Below are 23978 nucleotides of genomic sequence, written 5' to 3'. Positions count from 1 at the left end.
GTGTGTTGTTCTTCCAGGGCTCATTACACTGAAGCAGCTCACTCCCCAGCCAAGTTATTAGCCTCAGTGGCTCTCCCCCTTGCTGGTGGAGTTCTTGTAGCCTTCAGGTTTGACTGCTGAAATTGCTGCTTGCATGTTTTCTAGGCTGATGTCATGTGGAGCGGGGACACTGCCACGCTCCCTCCACCTCAGGGACGAACTCTGAGTTACTGTGATCTGGGCAAGCTAGTATTCCCACGGGGTCATCCTAACTGCAAAGATCTATCAAGAGATAACTTAGGAAAGGGTTATTTGCACTGCGAGCCTTCCTTAAATCTCTAGACTGGTAGTTACCTGTTGGGGCATTCACACTGCTTTTTGCACCTTCTGATTGTGAAAGCTCTTCTGTATGGGAGCTTTTTATTTGCACATGGCTGGACAGTATTTGGCACATGCTTAGTGAATTTTGCATGTGCTGCTGTGATGTGTTGCAATGCTAATCGGTAAATAAGGTTTGATGTGTTTCATTTTTATGAGTAGACTCCACGGCTGCATCTTTCCACACTGCCTTCCCAAATGATTATTGCCACTGCATTGCACCCCTTTTCTTGGTGAACAGGCAGCTCTGCTAATGCAGCTGTCTTACTGTATACCTTTATCAGCTTGACTCATCATAGCAAGACCTCTAAAGCCTCCCTGGAATTTCTGGCAGATATTATCCCTTCCTAGATATAATACATTACCTGTTAATAAATCGGTATGTGCCTAATCTTAATGACCCAGGAAAATGTAATGTTTAAATTGATGGTATCCTTTTTAAAGAATTTAACCCAATATATGTCTTATGTAAATCACAGAGTGTATTATAGTAAATATCCTTCTTGAAATGACTGAATGAACTGCCTTCAGTTTATAGGAGACTTACCTCTTGTAAAGGTGCAGTATACAGAACAAAAGTTCCAACCTTCCCCTTTCATTGCTTCATACATGAGAAAGGGTGTTAGGGTTCACAACCCCTCCCTGGGCTATTTTGCTGATACGCAGTTTTAAAAAATTGCAATTTTGGGATTATGCACTGTAAACTCACTTAGCTATTCTTACTGCTACACAAACAGTGCTGCCCATTGAAGGGCCATAAAACTACCCTCGGTCACAGCATGGAACTCACGTGGGGCCCGTTTCTGGTAGAATTTGGCCGTGAGCATGTTATGGGTTGCAGGAAACTCATAACAGATTCCATTACATGTATCAATGTAAATTTGTCAACCAGTAACTGGTACTGGTATAATGACATTTGAGGAACATACTGTTCATTTGTTAGGAGGTCTGTTTGGTTTAGTGGGGTCTATGAAGGAGTTTAATTTTTCATACCCTTCATTAAAAGGGACCACAGGGAGGAGAAATCATGAGTAAGCAGAACCATAAATATATTACAGATGTGTAGAGATTTCTTTGGGGACTGTAGTCAGAAATCATTTGCCCAGAGCTGTCTGACACTGTGTTGTATTTATTTCAGCTTCCTGTGTTGTATTTATTTCACAGACGGATTTCTCTAAGTTACGTGGAAGTAAGGTTGCAGAAGGTGCACACACAAGGCAGATATGAAGTGTACCCGATGATACCAGCAGAGTCTGCCAGTGTCAGAGGAAAACATGCATTTTCTCAGAAAGGCTTTGGAAACTAATGCTGGTTTGGGGAGGTGGGGAGGGGGGGCGGGGAATGTGGTTCTATTTCTACATGAATTAGAAAGATGCAAACATATAAATTCACTCAGCAGAAAACACAGGGGTTTTCTTACACTGTAGGAGTTTTCATGACGCTGAGTGAAAAACATCTCCTTGACATCACAGATAATGCCCTATATTAGCCTGCCATCTAATAAAACATACCATTGCACACTCTGAAGCTATAGTCAAACCCTGAAGAAAGAGTAGCGAAGGTGAAATTTGCCCCTTCTTTTCCTAAAGGCCAACATAATAAGCATGCACTGTCTTAGCCCTCAGGTAAAGATGACTATCAAATCTCCCACGCTCACATGGGATTCACAGAACTGGCCACTACTTGAAGTCCCTTGGCTCGGCTCGGGTCCCACACACTTACACCATAGCTCTTTGGACTCTCTCATGCTTTGAGACCCCCCAGGCCATGCCAGGTGAAGTTGTTCATCCTGAGTTATAATCCCAGGATGGGCTGGCTGCAGCTGGTCCAAGGGGCCATGAATCAAAGGAAAGCCTTGGGCAGTGAAGAGCAGGGCACCTACTAAGTCTTCACAGGGACACCCACCCTGCTCTAAGACACATTCCTTGGTTGTAGCTGGTCTGTGCAGGCCTCTCCCAGGGGATGATCAATAGCAGCACACTTTCACCCACTTGAAAAGCAAATGCTGACTGTGAGAAAACAAATTAAAATGGAATACTTGTGCAAATATGCAACCTGCCCTCTTTGTCAGTGGAGGCACAGTAGTGAAGTGAGGCTCTTCTGAGAACTCTTTACAGCCACTTTTCTTTTTCATGGAAGAGATGCCAGGCCAGTCCTGAGGACACTGGGGCTTTTGAGTATCTACAAATTACTTGTGCTGGGAAAAAAAAAAAAAAAAAAAAAAAAAAGGGGGAGGGAGGGAAAAATATCACCAATGTTTCATTGTGAGATTTCCAAAATAAAGCATTGATTTTTTGAAGCAATGTTTTGTAATTTCTTTCAAGGTTATTACTCCTTTGAAGTTCACAAGCACTGAACACTGGAGGAGAGAAAAACACCCATCTTTTGTCCCAAAATTATTTAGATCCTTATTGTTTTCATGGTGAATCTCTTTGGCACTGCTTGAGAAAGATGAAATATTCACATGACGCTAGACATAAATAGGTGTATGACTTTGCCAAACTTTCCCAAAACGTTTGGTGTGAAACAGGCTTGGGAACATTGTTTTAGGAAGATTTCCTTTGGATGGAAAAAAAAAAAAAAAGCCCTTAGAAAACAAAAATACTTTCACAGCAGGATATAACTAACGAATAATGAACAAGATCTTTTTCGTAACCCTCTCAATACTAAGAAACAAAACTGCATCTAAACCAAATTTCTTTATAGTCAGCTCATCCCTCTATATGTGTGGGAAGTAACAAGGCCCTATTATTCTTGTTTCCTTTTATAACCTACAGAAACTATTCCTGCTTGCCCAAAGTGCCTCTAATTTCAATGTCAGCCTGTGGAAGGGAAACTGAGATGGAGCAGATCTCTGGCTCCTGTAATGAGAGACAGCCAAGAAGGTATTGAATGACAGGAAACACTGGGGGGGCTTGTTGTCAGAAAATATCTGTTAGTGAATCTAAAAATGTGCATGTTTTGACACAACTTCTGTTAGGAGTGCTCCTCTGGTGTGGCATGTTTAGAATCAGAGAACTCCAAAGAGCGAGATGCAGGTGGGGATTCAGAGGAGGACTAAACTGTCCTCGCTCTAACTTTAGGAACTAAAAGGAGCATTGGTTCCTTGCTCACCATGTGTCCCACTGTGCGAGGTGGGCCAGCCAGCTTGGCAGGGACATGAAGGCAGGCTAAAGGGAGAGGGAATTAACTGCACCCCTGCAGAGGATAGGCAGAAGCAAAAACACCCAGGCTGACATCTCTGCTCTGAAACAAGGGGAAAGAGTTTTCATTTGTATTTCTCTCACCCTTTCCTGAGGATTGGGGATGCACACTCTACTATTCAAATGTTATATGTTTCACTAGACTGTACAACAAGACACTTGTTGACATTTCTCAAATGTTCACTGGACCATCTGGAAAACTATTTCCCACCTGAATCTGCATAAGAACCTCTTTTGAATCTCAGGAGATCTGTATTGCATCTGAGAGAGATGCTTGGATGAACCGTGAAGTGCAAAGGTCTTATCATTACTTTACAAGTAGTGTTTGTACAGCACAGATAAACAGAACGATTATCTTATAACAGATTGACTCTCTGTTTGTTTCTTTCTTTGGTTGAAAGGACAGCTAATTAGTTGAGAAACCCTTTTCTGCTACAATAACGAAAAATAAGTCAATCTTATTCAAAACCTTCTGTTTTTCAGCTTTCCTTAGGATTATGATCCTTATAACTCTACTGCCTGTAAGTGCAGCTTGTAGAAAACAAATTAAAAGTGACCAAGCACAAAAAATCATTCCATCTTTTTATTTAAGCATGACACAAACTGAGTGACATGAAAAAGCAAACAAAGAGCAGAAGAAGTCAGGGATAGGTCAGAAAAACAGAGAGCTTAGAGGTTACTTGCTATTGCTTGAAAGAATAAAAATTGGCCTAAATCAATTGATTGTGTGTTTACTGTTTTCCTGCTTTACACACAGTTCGCCTTTACTTACTGACCAGATCCTTGAAAGCAGCTTTGAGCTGTGATATTACAGAAAAGAAGAATACATGTGCTATTGATCCAGTCAATGTCACAGGGCTGACTACTTATACCTCCTGTGCTTATATTTCATTACAACATTTCAGTGCACAAATGATATGATGTCTTTGTGCTAGAAATTTCTACACAGGATTTCTACCACGTCACATAACAGATTGCTTTTACAGCTGAGTTATTTAGAAAAACAACAATAATTCAACAGGACTATTTTTCCCTTTTTTGACCACCTATACTCAATACTAATTTTCTTTCTTCTGTTTAGCATTATGACTCTTTTTCTGCTTTCATACCCCTTTCATTCTCTCTTGAACTACACTGGTGAGCTGTCTGACATAAAAGATAAAACAAAAGAAGGTACATCAATAATAAGATTTCAATGAAATTCAGTTAAATAGCAGACTGCCAAGCTAATGTAAGTACTTAAAAAACAAACAGAGCCATTATCTCTGACGCTATTACTTTTTCTCTTCCTCTGCTTTCTCTAATAAGAAATTAAAATCTATCATGTTCAGGACATAGGAATATTCATCATTCTGTCTACTGGAGGGTTGTGCTTAAGGCTATAAGGAACTCTGAAGGAAAAACAAAATCAGAACCAGTGCTCATTCTTACTCAGTATAGAAGATTAAAAACTGAATCCTCATTTGATATAAATCGCTATAGGTCTTTTTGGAGCAATGCTGATTTGTACCTGCTAAGAATTATGGCCATGGACCCAAAATTAAAATTACCCTTCTCCAGGAGTTATAGTTATATGTATGAACATTATCATCAAAGTGTTTGTAGTTATATTTTCATACAGGAGCATGATATTTTCTCTTGGGGAAAAAAATGTAGATCTGAGCTCTCTTGCAGTTTTATAGCCAGGAGAAGATGACATGTACCTTCATGTTAAATCACCAGCAGACTGTTTCAGGACAGAGTCCTCTCCTTCAAGGACTCCAGTCTTCCTTACCTTAGAAAATTCCCCAGATCTGCACAGTCTGTAAGACAGAGCCCTAACTCTTTGTCATATGGGTACACAGCTCTTACTGCAAAGGGACTCCAGGTGGGCATTTTAGATGATCACCACCACCATGACAGAATACAAGTAGCAACAATCCCCTTTGTAATAGCTCTGTGCAGCTCACAAGTCCTTCACAGTTACAAAATAATGTGGCTTTGTGGAGCCACAAAAGGGGAACTGGCTAGGCCAGAATGGGCTTGCTATTCAGAAACAGAGCTTCAGTTTTAAATAACTACTTTGAAATACTTCCCTAGTACAGAAAGAAGTAGTTGTGCTCAGCTTATTTCCCAGAAAGGTGAATTTGCTTGCCCTGATCTCAGGCAAGACCTGACCTGACAACGCCACCGTTAACTGTGACAGCTATTCTGTAATGGCTTGGGTAGCTCTCGACTGCACTTCAGTCCCTTGGGTGAGCACAGCATAGTTGTACCCTAACCTTTAACTAGCTGAGGGGAGGCTTTCATCCTTGTTTCAGGATGCCAGAAGATGTAGCATTCTCATGCTCCCATGAGTGCTGGCTGTAGAGAAAACAGCCTGTGGGAAGAGGTGCCCATCTGCTTCTTGAGAGGTACCTCTTTGCAGTAGAGCACAGCTTCATCTGGCATTAGCCTTGGGTTGTGTCTAGACCTGGAGCTTTGGTTGTAGAGTTACTCTGATTATTTAGCAGTCTAGTGCTGTCCAGCAGTGAGAGCATGCAACTTCAGAGCCTGAAGCTCGGCTTCCCAATTCTTCCCAACTCTGCCACTGATGAGCTAAGCAATTTTTAACCAGTCCAATGATGTTTTCAAACACTTGCTCCTAGAGAAATCTGGATCTGTGCCCTTTTCTTAAAACTGGCCTACCAGTTTTAAGAAAGCTCCAGGGTATAGTTCTCACCCATCCATAAAACTATTATGAACCTCAAAGCAGTTTGAAGGCTTTATTTCCTTTACAGTCTCCAAGATCATCAGATTTACTCAAGTGAATGTTGTTAAAACCTATTTAGGCTTCTTTATCCTCGATAGTCCTTTTGATAGCTATCAACAGATCTTTCTACTCTTTCCTGTGCCAGGAAACTTGAGCCTTGACATGGGTTATGTGAAGGTACAAGGAGGTGGCTGGGTCAGGGCACCCAGTCAGCCTCTGCAAGGGAGGCTCTCATTGGAACACCTCCACATGGACCCCTACGGAGACCCTGCAGGGCAGCTCCCAGACCCAGCACAGCCTCTCCTAAGTTGGGAATCCACTGAGCAGCTGTTCAAACTCATCACTGCTCCCAGCATACAGTGCCCCAAGGAGGATGAGGAACTTATAACACCAGTAAAGTAGGTACTTCCAATAAATGTAAGAAGCCAAGATACATGCCCTTAAAAGCTTAACACAGAAAACCCTAATCCAGCGAGGATGCACATAGATCTGTATATACACGCCAGCTTGTGGATGGAGCCTCACACAGGCATACAACTCTTTTGAAGATTTTGGACTTAAAAAGACACCATATAAAAGGAAGAGGAGAAGGGACAAGAAAAGCAGCAGGAAGGCAACTTTCATCCCAATAACAACCAGTTTATAATGTACATGTCTGAAACCTTCTCAGAAAACTGCTTTTGTTATTCTCTTTGCTCTTCTTCAGCTGGAACTGAAATAGACAAAAAAAAAAACCTCTCAAAAACAAAGTGCTCAATAATAGGCAACTACAGGAAAAGTCAGGAAAGAGGTTTTCACAGCTCTGATTTCCAGTAACTTTTAAGGCATCAAGCTGCCCAATTATCCTAAAATAGTCATCCAGTTTGTTTCTTTGTGGGGAAGCTTGTTGTGCTCAGGTCATAAGGATCATGAAATCAGTTCTTTGTTGAAAGCAGGTATCTTGCCCTCTCATGTTTCCCAACTGAGTGGCCACAAAAGTAAGAAATGAAGCTGAGAAAAACTTTAGAAAACAACAGGAGAACTGTTTTCAACAAAAGAATTAACCTGCCGAATTCATGTTAAATACAGACTTTGCAAAGCAAATCAACATTTTTTTGCTGTGACAGATTTGCTAGGATGACCTAAAATATCTATTCTGAGTGTCTGTTGTATGCTGATGTTTTAGTGTTGATTTCCAAGCTTTTCCAAAAATCTATGAGAAGTAAAAAATTCTTTTTTTTTTTTTTTTTCCCATGCAAATTTCTTAATGTGGAAACCTCAACGGCAATACTTTGTTCTGTTTTTTTGTTGTTGTTGTTTGTTTGTTTGTTTGTTTTTTTCCCTCTCCATTTTGATGTGTGCTTTTGAAAGCCTTCTAGGCATCTATTTGCATTTTCCAAAAGCTTTGGAAATCTGGCCCTAACTTACTTATGAAAATGGGGCTTAAGCCTTGGAATTACTGAAGGGTTTTTGAAACTCTTTATATTTCAAAGTATATTAGACTTGATTCTGCTGCTTCAGGGGACAGGTAATTCCCACCACCATTTTCAATGGAGATGAACTACTGTACACTAAGAAAAAGTGAGTTCCTGGAAATTACTGACAAGGGAAAAGTATGAAAGGGATTTAGTATTTGTTTTTATATGCATGATAGAAATTTCTGTATAATAAAAAAGTAGGTATGTATTTTGGCATACTTTTGCCAGTTTACAGAACAACAAAACTGATTTATAAACTGAAAGTGAATATATATAAACAGATTTAAATATATTCAAATACATTGCTCAAAAGCAATATATTACTTTGGAAATTATAATAATAATAAATCATAAGCAACAGCACCATGATAGGCCCTTCAAATATCACTGGTTTATGGGCTTCAAGGAGGGGCATCCTAATATCTTAAAAGTTTTGTATCACACTTTGAAAGAGAGGAGATTCTGCTCTGCTAAAAAGAATACCGCTATTTTATAGAAAAAACAACACAGTGTTAAAACAGCATTGGAATCACAAAGACTTTGCAACCTTCTTGTGTATTATAAAATAATATTCTTGTCTGAATCTTCTTGATAAGAGAAGGGCAGAGTTCCAGCCATCAAACAAATTAGCTCTTAGATTAAACAGCATACCCATTTCAAGGGTACATTGCCAGGTTTCCAAATTAAAATCTTTTTCTTATCATTCACTCCCAGTTGAAATCAACATTTTTTGTCCCTGTCATTGGATTGTATTTTTAAGGTGTAATTTTTTTTTCTATCCTAAATCATATCTTCAACAGAAGGCTTGTTTTAGGTAGTTTGATCTTCAGGTTTTTCCCCAGTCCTTTGAATAGTGGCACTGCCACCATTTAGCTTCACTAGGGAAGATTAATGTGAGTTCCCACAGGGATATTTATTTGCTTTAGTTGATATCTGCCCATGCTTTATAAGAGCTACAGTAATTCATTTTCTGTCTTCCAAATTTCTTGAGATTTATATTGACACTTTTTGCCAAGATTTAGCAAAAAGATGATGCAAAGTACTTGCATAAAACTTAGTAGTCAAAGCATTTCATTGTGATTCAAAGTCAAATGAAATATCTAAAGACTAATATTGGTGACTTCCCTCCCAAATCATATGATATTTAGATATTTATTTAATGCTCTTATTTGCATTTTGGTTTTGGAACTGTCAAGGTTCATACCTTTCTTGCTTTTCTTTCTAACCATAACAACTATGAACCTACTTTTTTTTTCTTTTTTTTTTTCCCTAAAGACAGAACTTTAAGAAAATACTTTAAAAATTATGGTTTGCAGCTGACCACACCAGATAGCTATTACTTTAAATAGGCCAGTGAAAAATTTGAAACCTGGTTCATAGGTATTCATCTAGATCTTATAATCTTATGGCTAATGCACAGATGTGAGGTCCACTAGCAATGTTTAATTCCTCCAACACACATGCACCATCAATTACAACATATTCCTCTAACATGATTGAACTGAGCTTCACAAGCCCTCTCTGAAAGAAGGAGATGACTTTTTATTAATCAGGGAAAAAGAGAGGCAAAGAGCCATTTATTGATTAACAGATAGAACAAGGACTACATGATTCCTTTTCCTGTGCATTAATCAGAATAATGAATACCTTGCCTGATGGACCTGTAACTCTTGAAGGTGGAGAAAGCTGCATGATACCCTTGCACTTCTTAAGAGGAGACACCAACTGCAAATGCAGTGTGAATGCAGGGAAGTTGGAAGTAATTGCACAAAGGTTTAATTTGGCTTTCCCAGGTTGGAAGAAGCAGGAGGCATACGAGCTTATGATGAAAGTTGAACATTTTCATTGCTGTTCCAAATCCTCACCTTTATTGCCTTTCCTGTGTGCATCCTTCCCCTTGATTAGGCCTCTCCTCTTTTAAAGCCCACCTTTAAATAGTTGTTTATATATTTCTAGATAGGATGTCATTGATTGTCATTCACTCCTAACCAATTAATTTGAGTTAACATAATATGGCCAGGTCAGGAAAGAGGAGTCTGGTCTGGATTTTCTTTTTTGTTTGAACTAATTTGGATTTATTATGTGGAACTAAGTCTCGAAACCTACAAGTCTCTGGGAGCACACAAAATCTGCTGTGTGAAGTGAAAATTGAACCTATTTTACATCTTGGAAAATCAGTCTTTTGTATTTCAAACACTTTAAGACAGAGATTGCTTTGCCGTTTATATCTAACACAGCATGTTACTAATACTCAAAAAACAGCAAATAACAAGATCTAGAAAATCTGGAGGAGAAACAAGGAATTATTTCTCTTCATGCTCCAAGAAATAAGTACTAACTAAACAGAACAACAAAACTAAGAAAAAAGAGCTTGAAGAATGCCCTTAACTTAAATTCTAATTTGAAGTCTGTTTGCTTCCCCTGAATTTCAGACTGCATATTCATTAAAAAAGAAAAAAAAAACACCACCAACAAAAATCAGCCTCTTGAAATGTTCATTTTAAAGTAAAGCAAATAACACTGCAGGACATAAATTTACCCTGTTCCCCAAAATTATCTTGTTTTTCTGCTTGTTGAGTATCAGCTCAGATTTATTTGCTATGGATCCAACAAAGTACTTAAGCACATGCATAACTTTGAACATGCAAGTAGTCCCAGTGAGAGTATTCACATCCTTAAATATATGGACATAGTTAAATAATTTGCTGAAACCAGACCTACTTTATTTCTTCTCAAGAAAGCATTTGCAGAGAGAGAGTTGCTTTATTCTGACCATGAAGAGGTTACTGCAAATACATGACACTGAAAGCTGTGCTGATTACTCGTAGCTGTTTCTGTTCTGAATGAGTCTGATTTTATAGTGTGGATTACATTTAAAGAGTCCACTGAGACACTGTATTTCTCCAAGGTGAAATGACAGTGGGAAGGGCAGTGGTAGCTGAAGATCAGATCAAGCAGAGGAGGAAATTAAGGAACCTCAGAAACATTCTCTTCCTGGTTTTGGTCTAAAAGGCATAATTCTTGGAAAGCTTACATAACCAAAAAGCATGTGGGCCTATTTTCTCCTTTTTATCATCATTAAGAACATATGTGCAAGACTCTGTGCATGTGTGCCTATGTGGTGGAAGGAGTTCTGTGTGCGATGCTCAGTGCCAGCATTAAGAGTGCCTTTTACTCCCTGCCTAGGGTACTTTAATTACCTTTTTGGTAAACAGGTAGCAGGATCCCTATGAGAAATCTACCTCCAAATACATCAATCAGTGATCCAGATCATTAAAAAACAGAACAAAACAAAACAAACAAACAAACAAAAAAAAACCACCAACAGTCTCTGGTTAGGTCCTCAGGATTTCCACATAAATGTAAGGATGTGCTTGACTGCTTTACTGAATTAGAGTCCATACCATTTTTCTAGCAATGTACAAAGCAAGGAGTGACTCAAGGTGAACGAAACAAATTATTGTAGGATTATAATATAGTGTAATTAAGTTAGGAAGCAATTGGGGTGGGCATTGGGAGCCAGGAACTGACTGCCACAGCAGAGACATCCTACAACCACACAAAGTCTTGTCCTTGGCTGGTATAATTAAACATCACTCCATCATATCTTCCTCATAAATTTCTGGAGAAACAAAGTCTCTTGTTCTTTCAGTATGGCTGAAAGAGCAACCAGGCTGCTATGTTACATAGTGGAGGAGGTATTTATGTAATTTTAGCCTTATTTTATGGCTGGACTTGAGGCTATTTTCCCCCATTTTTCTTAAATGGCCACAGTCATCTTCCCCCTTGGAGCTAACCTTGATCAATGCTACCTGTTTACACAATCCCAACACAGAGATTTGTATTTCCTCCTTTTTTACACCACTTCACCTCTCCAAAGATTTCAATTTTTGACATGGAAAAAATCACTCCTGAAAATGTATTTGATGCCCTCCCTGGACATACTTGGCTTATCAATGCGTGCAAAAATTGCTCTGAAATTTCATGTACTTTATTTTGAAGAAGTGGAAATGTTATCTTCAGTGCCTTTAAAAACTACATTACAAGAGGGAAGTAGAGAAAAGAAAACATTAGAATATGAGAAATGTCAGGGCTCTTTCTAGCTACAAAAACCGTCACAACCAGCAAGTGAAACACCAAGACAATACAGAGCATAAATATTTTATGCCTTGTTATGTATGTTCTGAAGATCTTCAACAGAAATCTCTTAATTACGGCCATGAATTTCTCCTCCATAATATTTCTCCTCCCATTAATGTAAAATTTCTAAGAGCAAGTCAGATTGCAAGGGTATAAAAACTGTTGGGTTTGAGAAGCTTATCAGAAAGCTAGCTTTCAACATAAAATTGGGTGTTTGATGTTCTGCTGAACACCTGGAGTGATGAACAATACAAGCCCAATGATTTATCAAGTACTTGCTTTCAGTAAACCATTAACTTCTTGAAAAAAGTTTTTCTCCTCCTAACAATAATTGGTTTCCCAGATCACTCTCCTTCCTTCATACGAAATCCTGAGAAGGCTGGATTTTGAGAAAGGATCTTGCATGAGTTTTACAGCTTCTATTGTGCTTACATGCTTCATGAAAAAAAAAGGAAGTAGCATTGTGAAAGGGTACTTCTCAGGAATTAAAGGAATACTTGGCTAAACGTCTGCAGCAAATGGTCTACCTGGAAAACACAGCCCTTTTTCCTGCTTGTAAACTGTCTGCTGACACAATCTTTAACAATATGCACACCTACGAAGGTAATGGTGAAAAACGCGTAGCGCAAACAAATCTCATCCTGTAGACTACTGGAAAACTGGTCACCAACACCATTTCTAGAGGTATCCCTCTAGTGTTTTGTTTTTCTTAAGGTGTGTATGTAGCTGACCATGTAGATCACATGTTCCCTGACAGATGCCCAACTTGTGATATTCTATGATTCTATGCACAAATATTTGTAATTTCTTCCTAACCATACCTCATTTTGTGTGCTTAAAGCCTTTCACACAGACTGCTTAACACCTCCTCCTGTCTAAAAAGAGAATGAAAAGGCCTAGGTGCAGGTCACACCTAAAAGTGATGTCCCTGTCTCCAGAAAACTCTTTTTCTGGAACTTTGCCTTGCCAGGCGTGCTTATGAAAAATACGCTCAGCGGTATGGTTATGATGTGATCGCAACACAACGTCCATACCAACTAGAAATATTTGTAGAAACATCCCCAAGCCCAAATCTCGCAGATACTTCTGTGCTTGCATTTTGATCGAAGTGTGCCACGCTCAGAAGCTGTGCTTCTGAGCCATGAGGAAAGGTGTGGAACGTTGTTAACATGGTGGTAAGACGAACGGCCAAAGGAGTTCTCTTGGAGAGGCTCCTTCCCAAACCATCAGTGTCTCTTGGCCTCTGGACATGGTCCAGGGGCTGTTTTGGGAAGGCCATCAGCCCCACGAAGAGCCAGGCGTCACCACTGCAGGCAGCTGAGAGCAGACCCAGCGCAAACATTCGTAGACAGCAGTAAATGCCTGTGAATCACAGCTCTCAAGTTCTTTTTTTTTTTTCTTTTCGCCTTTGAAACAGTCATCTTCCTATTCCAAGCTGTACAATCACAAAACTGATTAAAAGTTCTTATTCAAAACTTTCAGCCAAAATAGCCTCTTGCTCAAGATTCTTTGCTGCCCTGAGTTTTTTTTTTTTTTTTTTCCCCCAGGGAATTTTCCATCATCAAAAACCCAGCGCAGGAAACAACAGCAAACACTGACTGCCGGCTTTCCACATTTCAGTTAAAAACAAGCGACGAAGGCATTCTCACTCCTCCCAGAAACAATAAGGAAAAGTCAGGGAGAGGGAAAAAAAATTTAAAAAAAAGGAAGGAGAGGGAGCAACAGAACCCAGTTCCAGGTCCCAGCTGGGGGTCTCCTATCCTTCCTCCTCTTCCTCCAGGGCTCGCTTCAGGGGGGTCCAGCCACCCCGGGGGAACCGCCGCTGACAACCCAGGGACCGGCTGCTAGTCCCCGTCCCGTCCCCGGTGCCTCGCGGCCGGCGGTGGGCGTGCGGCTGCGGCTTTAAGAGCTCCCACAATGCCGCGCTGGCGTCCCAGTTCCGTTACATGGCTCCCCCGCTGAAGGGGAGCGGGGCAGAGGCAGGAAGGAGGCGGGGGCGGCCGCGCACACCCCCACCGCAGCCGCCCTCGGCGGGGCCAGGCGGAGCCGAGCCCGCGGTCCCCCCGCCCCGTTTCCCCGCGGGGCAGAGGCGGGGCCGCGGCCGTTGGGGCCGTTGGCGCTGCCCGGAGCCGCTGCGGGACGGGCGCCCGGCGGCAGAGCGGTGAGTGCGCGGCGGGGGAGTCCTGACTGCCCGCTCCCCGGCTCCCCTCGGCTCTGTTTTCCTCTTTCCCCCTCACGCCTGCCTTGCTCTTTCCTGCCCCCGCGCTCCTCCATTCCCTTTCCCTGCCCCGGCGTTTGGTCTCCGTCTTTCCCTACATCGAGGGTGCTGCTCGGCGCCCTTGCGAGCGGAGTTGGGCAGCTCTTCGTGCTCGGGGAAGCCTTCGCAGGACTTCTCATCCTCCTCACTCGCTGTCCCCAGCGGGGGAATTTCCCCTCTTTCCTTTTTTTTTTTTTTGTTTTGTTTGTTTGCGACGTGGACTAGTTTTGGTCTCCCCCCCCCCCCCCCCCCCCCCTTCCTCTCCAGACAGTGCCGGTTTGTTTCATGATTAATCTCTTTTATTCCTGTCCCAACCCCTCCTTTCCCCTTTCTCTCCCCCAGTGAGAAAAAGATTAAAAGAAAAGCTGTTTTGCTAGCAGGGAATGCATGAGATATGTATATTTATTTGTTTTTGGGGAGAGCAGTGATGAGGAAAGCTTAAGCAGCGGGACAGTCAAGAGGCACCAGCTCCACAGGGTATGGAAATGGGCTCTGGTCCTCGGTTCGTGCTGCCCGGCAGCATGGGTGTGGAGGTCTGGTCCTGGATCCGTTTTGGGCTCTTGTAGTAGCCTAGTGTGTGCCAACCCGTGTGCCTGTCGGTGGGATGGTGGTTTCACGTGCCAGAGGTGTGGGGTGCGGGTCTGTGGCTTGTGGGCTTCATTGCTGGGGAGAATACGAAGGGGGGAAGGTTATGGATTTCTGTGTCCCCTCTGGAATGACACCTGTCATGCGTTACATCCGAAAATTGCAGTTGTGTCAGAGCTTGCCCCATTAGCAGAATAGCTGGAAACTACCTACACCCGCATCAGAAAGCTCTGTGGTGTGGCTTTTGAAGTCTGGCTTGGACTTCACAAGCTTCTGTCTCATCCCCAGCATCATGCATTCAGATGAAGGATGTGCTGTGCAGAGTAAGTCAATCAGTTGCCTGATGATTTTACCAAGACACCTGTTTAAGGGCTTTGGTGCTCTCAATTAATTGTGCTGGGTAGTGTTCTGATTGTGTTGTGCTGTAAAAGTGAAGCCTGATGGTAGAGAAATAATTTATCAATAATGTGAACTCCTTAGGTCAGATTCAAAGAGTGTAGCCCTGGATTGTGTTGTTACCTCCCCTGATAGATGTCATTCCTAAAGACCATAAGGTTAAATTGCAAAGTAAGTCCAACTCTCTCCCCTTTCTCTAAGGACAGGAGGAAATACAATCTCATATTGAACTTTGTTTAATATCTAATTAGAAAATAGGCTGGATGTTGAACCAGAAGTATTACCTTTTGTGTCTTAGCAATTCATTGCATATTCAATGGTTATTTTTTTTTTGCTGTGAGGGAGTAGAAATAACTGCTTGTCATTTGTAGTGTTCAGCTGCATGCTCTTTAGGACCAACTGTAAGAGCTAAGATAAACTCTCCGTCCTTCCCACCACCACAAACCTAACAGAATTTGACTGTGGTTGTTAATTTTCATTTCTAGGAAAGAAAAAGATTAAAATCTCTGGGATCAGGGAAAATAGATGGGGAGAAAACTAACAAGTAACGTTAACAAGAAGTTTTCTCTTAAAACTGTACCATGGCCTGTGTCTGGAAACACCACCAATAATTCCAAAGAGACAAATTAAGATGATTAGCATTACTTTTTAAACCCTTTTGAGGGAAGCTTTGGAAAGGAACGCATTAGCTGGAAAGCAGGAGATGGAGCTGCTCAAGTACAGTGCTGAGAGCTGAGGATCATGGGTCCTGTTCCTGCTTCTGCCATCGAATGGCAGTATGCCCTTTACCTAAGCTGTTTTCCTGCCTGCACCTCATAGGATATGGAGATTTACCGAATGTCTGTTAAGTACTCTTACACATGATTTTAAGAATAATTATGTGCAAGTGTATTGCTCTTTAGTTGTGATATTTTGAATGCTAGTCAGGTGATAGTTACTCTTGTGCTAATATTTGTTCTTAGGAAGTTGTAACTCTTGATAATCAGCATTCATTTTGAGTGTCAGTGAACAAGACTTTGCATTGCTGTAAAAGTTTTGAGAGTGTTTCCTTTTAACCTCTGTATAACTTTGAGAATATCAGTGCATGCTTCATCCATGGTACCTAATCGGTGTGTGAATTTGATAGTTACTGCTCTGCAGAAAGAAACCCCATGAGATTTAATTGCAGGGTAGAGGATTGTCTCATGGGGGCTGGGCTGGGGACCCCACGCAGTGCAATGCGTGCATTTCTTGGCTTTTTTTTTTGAGCTCTGTAATTATGAGATTGGTTTAGTGCATGTGGAGTTTTTTTTGTTCGCTTTCTAATTTTAAATGTCTGCTTGGGTTCTTAAGTCTTTAAGATCTCTGTATGGAAATTAAATGTAAATGCTGTGTAGTTTTCTAGGGCTTGTTTGAAATGTTAGATTTTTCTTTTAACTTTCTCAAGCCAGAAGATGAGACTTCACAACATAACAGGACATATTATAATCTCAGTGCTTGCCTTCCTGTAGGATTTGATATTTGTATGCTGTGTAAATACAAGGCTCTATCCTGTTGCAAGTAGTTCTCTCTGCTCTGAATGAGAGACTTGATTCTGTAGAAACTTGCTGTTACTCAGCTTCATCAGCTGCAGGTTATAACTTACTGTCCTCTTGCCTATGCACATAGCTAGTTCCTTGCTCTCACGCTATGGGCAGCTAGTCTAGGTACAGATTCAGTTCCACAGATAATTTCTTTTTATCCTTTAAAACCCCATGCAAAGTGTATGGTGATCTCACATCTTTGACAAGAATAGGATTGCTGGCTAGTGTAAGGATATTCACATTGTTTTCTACGTTCGGTGTTTTCTTCTCTTACCATTGTGAGGATTGTATGGCATCTTTCTCTTTGCTGATAAAAATATGGGGAGGGGGGAGAACTGCCTGTGCATACCAAGCTGTGTAGTGCTTCTGCTCGCCCCGGTTCTTTACCCGTTAAGTTGAGATCAGAGACCTTATCCTGCTGGGAAGGGAAGGTGGATTTGAGCTATAGCTTATAAGGACTTGTCACATCTGCTGTTACTCTTGCTCAATCTCTGTAAGTGTCTGGTTGTCTTTGTGATAACATAAATACGGAGATAGGTGAATATATTTGGGAGGAATTGAGGAGATGCATGCTGTAAGTTTTTGGAAGGGAGGCTCTTGAGAAATGTGCTTAATTTACCTTTTTACTTAGAGTTACTACTTACGGGGGGGAGGAATCTGTTTACTTTCTTGTGCTTGGAAAAAGGGCTTACCAACAACAAAAGGCATTGTAATGCTTCCCTATAGTCTGGGATTATTGAACAAAAGTGTCTTGCTGTGCAATATTGTTGCTGTGCTCAATGTTGTATGATAACACATGTTTCTCAGCTGTTGTTGATTCCTCAGTGGCACAGACTTCAAAGGAATGTGCTGAAAGAGAGCCATGGCCAGGGAAAAAACGAGTTTTGTTCCAGTGGCCTGTACCATCCATCTGTTTAAATACTTTGTTGAGCTATTCCAGAGTGTTCAGTCATCCAGTTAGGGCTGACGAGCAATTACAGCTGAAATGGAGCTGGCTACGAAGAGACCACCTAGAGAACACTTAAATGCTACCTTCCCCCTAAGAGCCCCCTGCCATCCCAGCCAGCAAGAACAGATAAGGCTCATCATTTAGGGTATCTTTCAACATGACATTGTTTAATTCCTAATGCTATTGAGGATTTATTTATTTTTACTCTCTGTGCTATCTTTAGCACAAGAAGGGAAGAATGGTAATGAGGACAGAAGGTCATTTCTGTAGTTTCCTTTTCATGTGTAATAAACCAGATCTATAATTCAAATGAATAAATATGTTATTAGCAAAATCTTTTTTTCCTGAAGTATATGGGATATTTAACAAACCACTCAAATGCGTGCAAAGGTAGCTGAATACAATACATTGCTGAATTAAGTTTAGTTCCAAAACACTAGCAGTAAAGTTACCTGTCTTAATATTGGAGTCAATTATATGGTAATGTATCAGTTGGAGTTTGGGACATATTCTGTAGTTCAATCCATGGTAACAAGTTAAAACAACAAAAACCGAAACTGTGTATGTGCACGTGTATTATGATACAATAGTATGCTACTAATTCCAAGTATTATAACTTAAATTTTTCCTTAAATTCTTACGTTGGAATCCACTGTGTAAGATAGGTCTCAACTCATAGTTGCCAATGAATCTTAAAATTGTGCCCTGTGTGTTTTCGATAGTCCCAGATACTGGAACTCATGGGAATCTTAACAGGGAGACTGTAAGTAACTATTGATAACTTCTGAGTATTCTCGAAATTTTTCTGTGTGGGACTGACATTCATTTTGAGGATTGGGTCTAATACTGTTGAAACAGTAATATGTTTTTCATTTAAGAGGGTTTAAGTTCCTTTATGAATGGAATATGGTCATGCAGGTACACTAAGAAGATGCTTGAGCCTTGAAAAATTGTGAGATGCTCTAGTATTTGTTTTTACATCAGCAAACAAATGGTACAACTCTAAAGGCAAGCTTGGATGTTGTCCTCTGCTGTAGTATTACTCCTGCCTTTGTATTGTGATGTGACATGCTTCTGAGAAGATAGTTCTTTCTCCTGTTGTCGGCAGTTGTTGTTGGTGTTTTGAGATGTCATGTTTTAATGCTTTACTGCCTCTTCTAGAAACTTCCATCCCTTTTCCTCTCAAAATGTGTAATGTAACTGACTTCTATCCAGCTTCTGCCCTTGCTTCAGGGCTGAGGTTGTAGTCTGAATTCATTTATTCCCTTTGGAAGCTATACTACGTGTAACCTTGTCTCGTTTCCCTTCCTGCAACAGTACACGATGTATTTCCAGTATGCACCTTGCTGTGTCTCTGGATCATCTAGTTTTAAAATGGCGAGGCAGTGTTGGTGCTTTATTGTGAGTTTCCCTTTAATCTTAGGATCTATAACTTCCTTTTGTTTCAACTGAACTGAAAGCTTTTTGCTAGAAGACTTTTGGACTCCTGAAGTGTTTGACAATGTTTTTAAGCCGTTATTCAAAGGGGATTTGGAGTTTCCGGAGCAACCTTTTGAAACTTTGCATTTTATTGTCAGTCAGCAGTTTTGTGAGCACGGATAAGGAAAGTCTAATTCCACTGGGCAGCCAGATGTTTTGCGTCTATGCCAAAGTGGGGAGACAGTGTGGCTTCAGGAGTTGAAGGGTCTGTTGTTCTTGTCACTACCCTGTTTGGGAATCTTCAATAAATCATGCCAGCTTTTGCTTATCCCCCTTCCCCTCCTTCCTGCTGTGCTTATACTGGTTGTGACAGCCTCCTACAGAAGCTGAGAGCAAAGCATTCTTTGTTGCTTTATAAAAAGTACATACTGTCAGTTTGTGGTTTTTGTTAATACTAAGCTTAAAGCCATAGCATGTAACTTGGCACTTAGTGAATTCATAGCTATTCTCCAGTAGACTAATGCTAATGTTAATTCTGATTAGTGTGGTGTTAAGTGTGTGTGTGGGGTGGGGATAAAGAAAGCAATTATCAATGAAAATAGGGGGAAGAGTATTTTTTAAACCTCCAATCCCCCTGTTCTTTACTAAATTTGCCTGATCTCTTGGTAAGTGTCTTTTGAAGGCCTGTGAGATCCCTGATGATCCTTGTCTTGCTTCTCCTGCCTCTATGTGACCTGTGAAGGAAAGAAAACCAGTAATGAACTCAGGAGATGTCTGCACATGTCAGACTCTTTCTGAAGAAGGAAGTAGAAAGATGCCAGAAGTAATGATGTATAAAAGACGATACTGGGAATCAAGGTACCAATTGTTTAAATGCACCTTTGAGGCTGTATGGCTAGCAATATTAATTTAGCCCTACTACCTAGAATAATCGGCATGCTGAGAGAAACATATGGCAGTAGTGGAATGCCTTTATCCTTGCCCATCAGAAGGTGGTTGTGTGGCTCTCTTAAGCATGTTCTCACTCATCAGAATTGCTCCCCTGGTGTATATGCTTGCTTTGGGTTTCATCCAAGGCTCCAGGTCAATCAAAGCCTTTGCACTGGTGTCATTGGGAGTGAGGACAGAAACTTTTAATGAACAGCTGCACGCTTGATGCTGTGTATTTCAAGTAGTGAAATTGGCACAGATGAGCAACAGGAGTAACAAACAGTCATTGAATACAGCGCAGTGCTTTCGTGTTATTAATGGGATGGGAATTGATAACCTGATACTCCAAAGAGATAACAAAGGCTATTTATCATACAGGGGAACATTGATTTTGAAGGAGTTGGGAAATAGTTCGGTAAAATCTTTCATCAGAACTTGTTCCAGTGAACAAGATCTGTCAGAAAATGACAGAATTAACAGGAATTTACAAAGTAGTCTGAATAGAGAAGTAATTTTCTTATTACCAGTGTTGCTGTACTGCAGTTCCTGTGCTTGTTTACCAGCTTACTTGTTTACTCATATCTTTTAAATTTGGCTTTTATTTCAAACTGAGATATAAATAAATAAAAGTATTTGGGCTTTGCTCCTTCCAAGATTGGAAGACTTAGGGGGAGGGGGTGACAAAATGAAATGATATGTGAAAAGTTTATCTATGGTATGTGACCTTTCCTTCTTTCCCAAGAGCAAACCAGAAAGCAACCAACTTAATATAAAAAACAGCAGAAGTCCATGGGATTAAACTATGCTGCATGAGATTGTCAAAGAATTTTCTCAGAGGCCTTTTGATACAAGTAGATACAAGATATCAGTGAGGGTGATCTGGTGCAAGAAAACTCAGTTCATCGTTATAACTCAAGAATGAAGATAATATTCTTCCCTAGGCTTGCTACTTTCCAGTAGGAAAAGCTGATTACCTGCCCCTTGCTTTTTAATGAAGCAGCGAAGCTTACTCTCTCTGCAGACAAGGCTAGAAAATAAGGGGGCATACCTTTAAGAGGAGGGAAGGGCCCTAAGGGAAGGCTTGATTGTGTCTGCTGTCAATAAACTGAAGCCCTGTGCAGAAGGGGTCATGTTCTGTATCAGGAGCAAAGGGAAGAGGCTCATTCTTCCTAGATAAGGTGACAGGGAGCCGGGCTGTCACCATAAGCTAAGAACCATGCTTTATAAGGTATTCAAGTGGCAGTTTTTGGTTTACTTAAACTTTTAGCAAGACAGTTTCTGGGTGTTCAGTTTCTCAGGGCTTGCCAGTCTTCTGTTCTGAGGCACTGCAAAACAAATCATCAGCAATGAGGTGTTACAATAGTATATGGAGGCCTTGTGACCTGTATTGCCAGGTCCTGCTCGAATGCCTGGCCAGAGATGAGCGCTGTCCTACTCTCATGGTGGGAGTGTGTGGCTGGTGGGCTGCCCCCCTGGCATGGCACCAGCAGAGCTGGAGTCACAGTGCAGGCCTGCTGAGTCCTGGGCCCAGCGTAGTCCCCTTCCTGCATCAGCCATTATGGGTGTCTTTGTAGCCCAACATTGCCTCTCCTTGTCTGCGTTGGTAGATATACAGTTTGCATTGTGCCTTTTTAAAATGTGCTGTCCTAAACTCCGCATTGCCCATTTCCCACGGCACCTGCTATCGTTCTGTTAATGCTTCTAATTTGGAATGGATTGTTTGTGTGCTCTGCGTGTCTGACAGCACTGCCACTTCTCTCTGTTTGACTCTTCCTAAATACTTGTTCATGAGCTAGTGGCCTTCAAGGTGTTTTTTTGGTAGCAGTGTAGCATTTGCTTTTGGATGGGAGGGAGAGATACTGGAATGCTCTCTTCAAATCTCACAGCTGCAGATAGAGATATGCTTTTAACTCCCCCGCTGCCCAGCTGTTTGTGGCCAGGGGTCGGGGATGCTTGCTTTGCCATTTCCCCAGCCTAGAGCTGGGTTTAACTTACACTGAGCACCTGTCCCCTTGTGATTCTGACATCCTGTCAGGACTCATTCCCTCTGCCCCTCAGAAGACTGTTTGTTTTGGGCAGCAATCTGCCTTATCCTAATAGGAAACTCAAGCCAGGAATTTTCCAGAATTGCTCCCCTCTCTCTCATTGTCCTTCACTGACCTCTAATCTTTCTTGACAAGATGCTTAGTTTCACCTATCCGTTGCTTTTCCCTCTCACTCTTCACCTTTGATTATTTTTCCAGGAGCGAGCTGCTTAGAAACATTAACCATTATAGATGTGTGCAGCAGTCAAATACAGTCAAATTCCTTAACTTTTTAAATCTTGAATCTAATACTAAAATGCTTATGGCAGGTGGATGTATTCTATGTCTATTACTTGCCACTGCAAAAATATCCGTCCTCAGCAGAGGTAAGTCAGCACAGCGGTTATACTTTCATATTACAGCATTCCCATGTTACTTGTCATAGAAGCCCTAATTCTCCCTCTGAGCGTAAACCACTGCTATAGTAAGAGCATGTAAGTTCAAACTCTTTTTGTGTAGAAAATGCTAATGACTTATATTGGTTTTTGTTTTTTATGTGCTATAAGATATAAATGTAATATAGGTAGAAGGAATTGTAATGAAGTTTTGTCAGATTTATGACTTTCTAATTGCTTGAGAAATAGCGTTACCTCTAAACAAGTCTTCTCTTCTGAAAGACTTAAATCATTTACCTCAACTTTTCTAAAAACATATTTGCTTTAGTTATGTGGGTAGCAGCGAAGATGACTGGATTTATTTAAATATACACGTGAAAGATATTTTTCCCTATTTTATAGTGCCCTCTGCACTTGTCATCCTAAACTTTTATGCAAAAGCCTAAATAATTAGATATCTATATGCTTTCTGACCGTGATTTACTTTAATAACCCATCATGATCTCAGGACAAACTATATTCGTCTTCGGAAGATAAAATTTCAAATTAATCTCCATTTTCATCATGACTAGTACGAATGAGCATAGTATTCAATGTATGTGCTTTTTTTTTTAAGAGTCAGCTTCTTTCTCCCAGGGACATTAAGCATGTGGTAGGCAGAAGACAGTTCTGCTATAACAGAATACAAAGTGAAACAAGAGGGAAGACTGTGCTGTATGAGCTGAAGTATCCTCCCAACATTCCTGTTGTAAAACCTTCTCTGACATGAAAAAGGTGGGTAATGTCTGGTAAGCTGGGAAGCCGGGATGTTTCTTGTCAACCCCCAGTTCTTGAAAATGTATAGTGTTGCTCAGTCTGGGCAACACAGGCAGGCTGTTTCTGTGAATACAGAGTGCTTTCCTAGCTATGGACCATGGCCCCTTGTTAGAGGCCCAGGCTCAACAGGACTTCTGTTTCAAGTCTGGGGGCTTATGAGGAAAGATGTGCTTCCAAGCACAACTGTGAAATGGAGCCAAAATAAGTTTGGACACCATCTGAAACTGGGATCTCACTCGAAAAGAAAGAAAAAAAAAAAAAAAGACTTCTTAGAAGCAATGGATGGTATTTGAATCTCTTGCGTGTGATGTTGTTATATACAGCAGTACTGTCAAGCCTTTTTTTTTTTTGCTGGTATTGGAAGGGCTGTGGGCAGATGAGAATCTGAGTTGGTCTTAATATTGAAGAGGGAGTCATCTGGGATGTTTCATTCATAATGCAAGCCCTAGTACAAGATTACAGGATAAACCTCCTTTGGATATCTAACCACTATGCAGCAACTTTTTTCATGAAAATGAGAAGGTTGGTATAGCTACTGGATGACTAATTAGACCTTAAACCAGCAGTTGGCACATGTATGTCTCACCCTGAGTCAGGGAGATCCCAGCAAGATGCCACTGTAATAAAGTCCTACTCTGCAAACAGGTGCTTAATTAACTTGTATGTCAACATGACCACTTACTTCTGTCAGTACTCTGAAATGATTAACAGCAGGGTGCTCTTCTGAAGTTTCAAATGCACAGATGTAAAGTTATGA

General features: G+C 40.9%; 1 protein-coding gene across 6 annotated transcripts in view; it reads left to right on the top strand.

The window, feature by feature from the left end:
• The first annotated feature begins 10227 nt into the window (after positions 1–10227).
• Positions 10228–23978, top strand: part of RASSF8 (Ras association domain family member 8) — an 87614-nt gene continuing 73863 nt past the window's right edge. For 3 of the 6 annotated variants that reach the window (XM_080575238.1, XM_080575237.1, XM_080575241.1), the window contains exon 1: positions 10228–14049. The gene's annotated coding sequence lies outside the window, so the exon portion shown is untranslated. Of the gene's footprint in view, positions 14050–23040; positions 23180–23978 lie in introns of those variants that run through there. The other 3 variants (XM_080575239.1, XM_080575242.1, XM_080575240.1) reach the window with 3 other exon arrangements.

Source organism: Anser brachyrhynchus (assembly GCF_964034855.1).
Source record: "Anser brachyrhynchus genome assembly, chromosome: 1".
Lineage (NCBI taxonomy): Eukaryota > Metazoa > Chordata > Aves > Anseriformes > Anatidae > Anser > Anser brachyrhynchus.
This window is presented reverse-complemented; position numbering and strand designations above follow the sequence as displayed.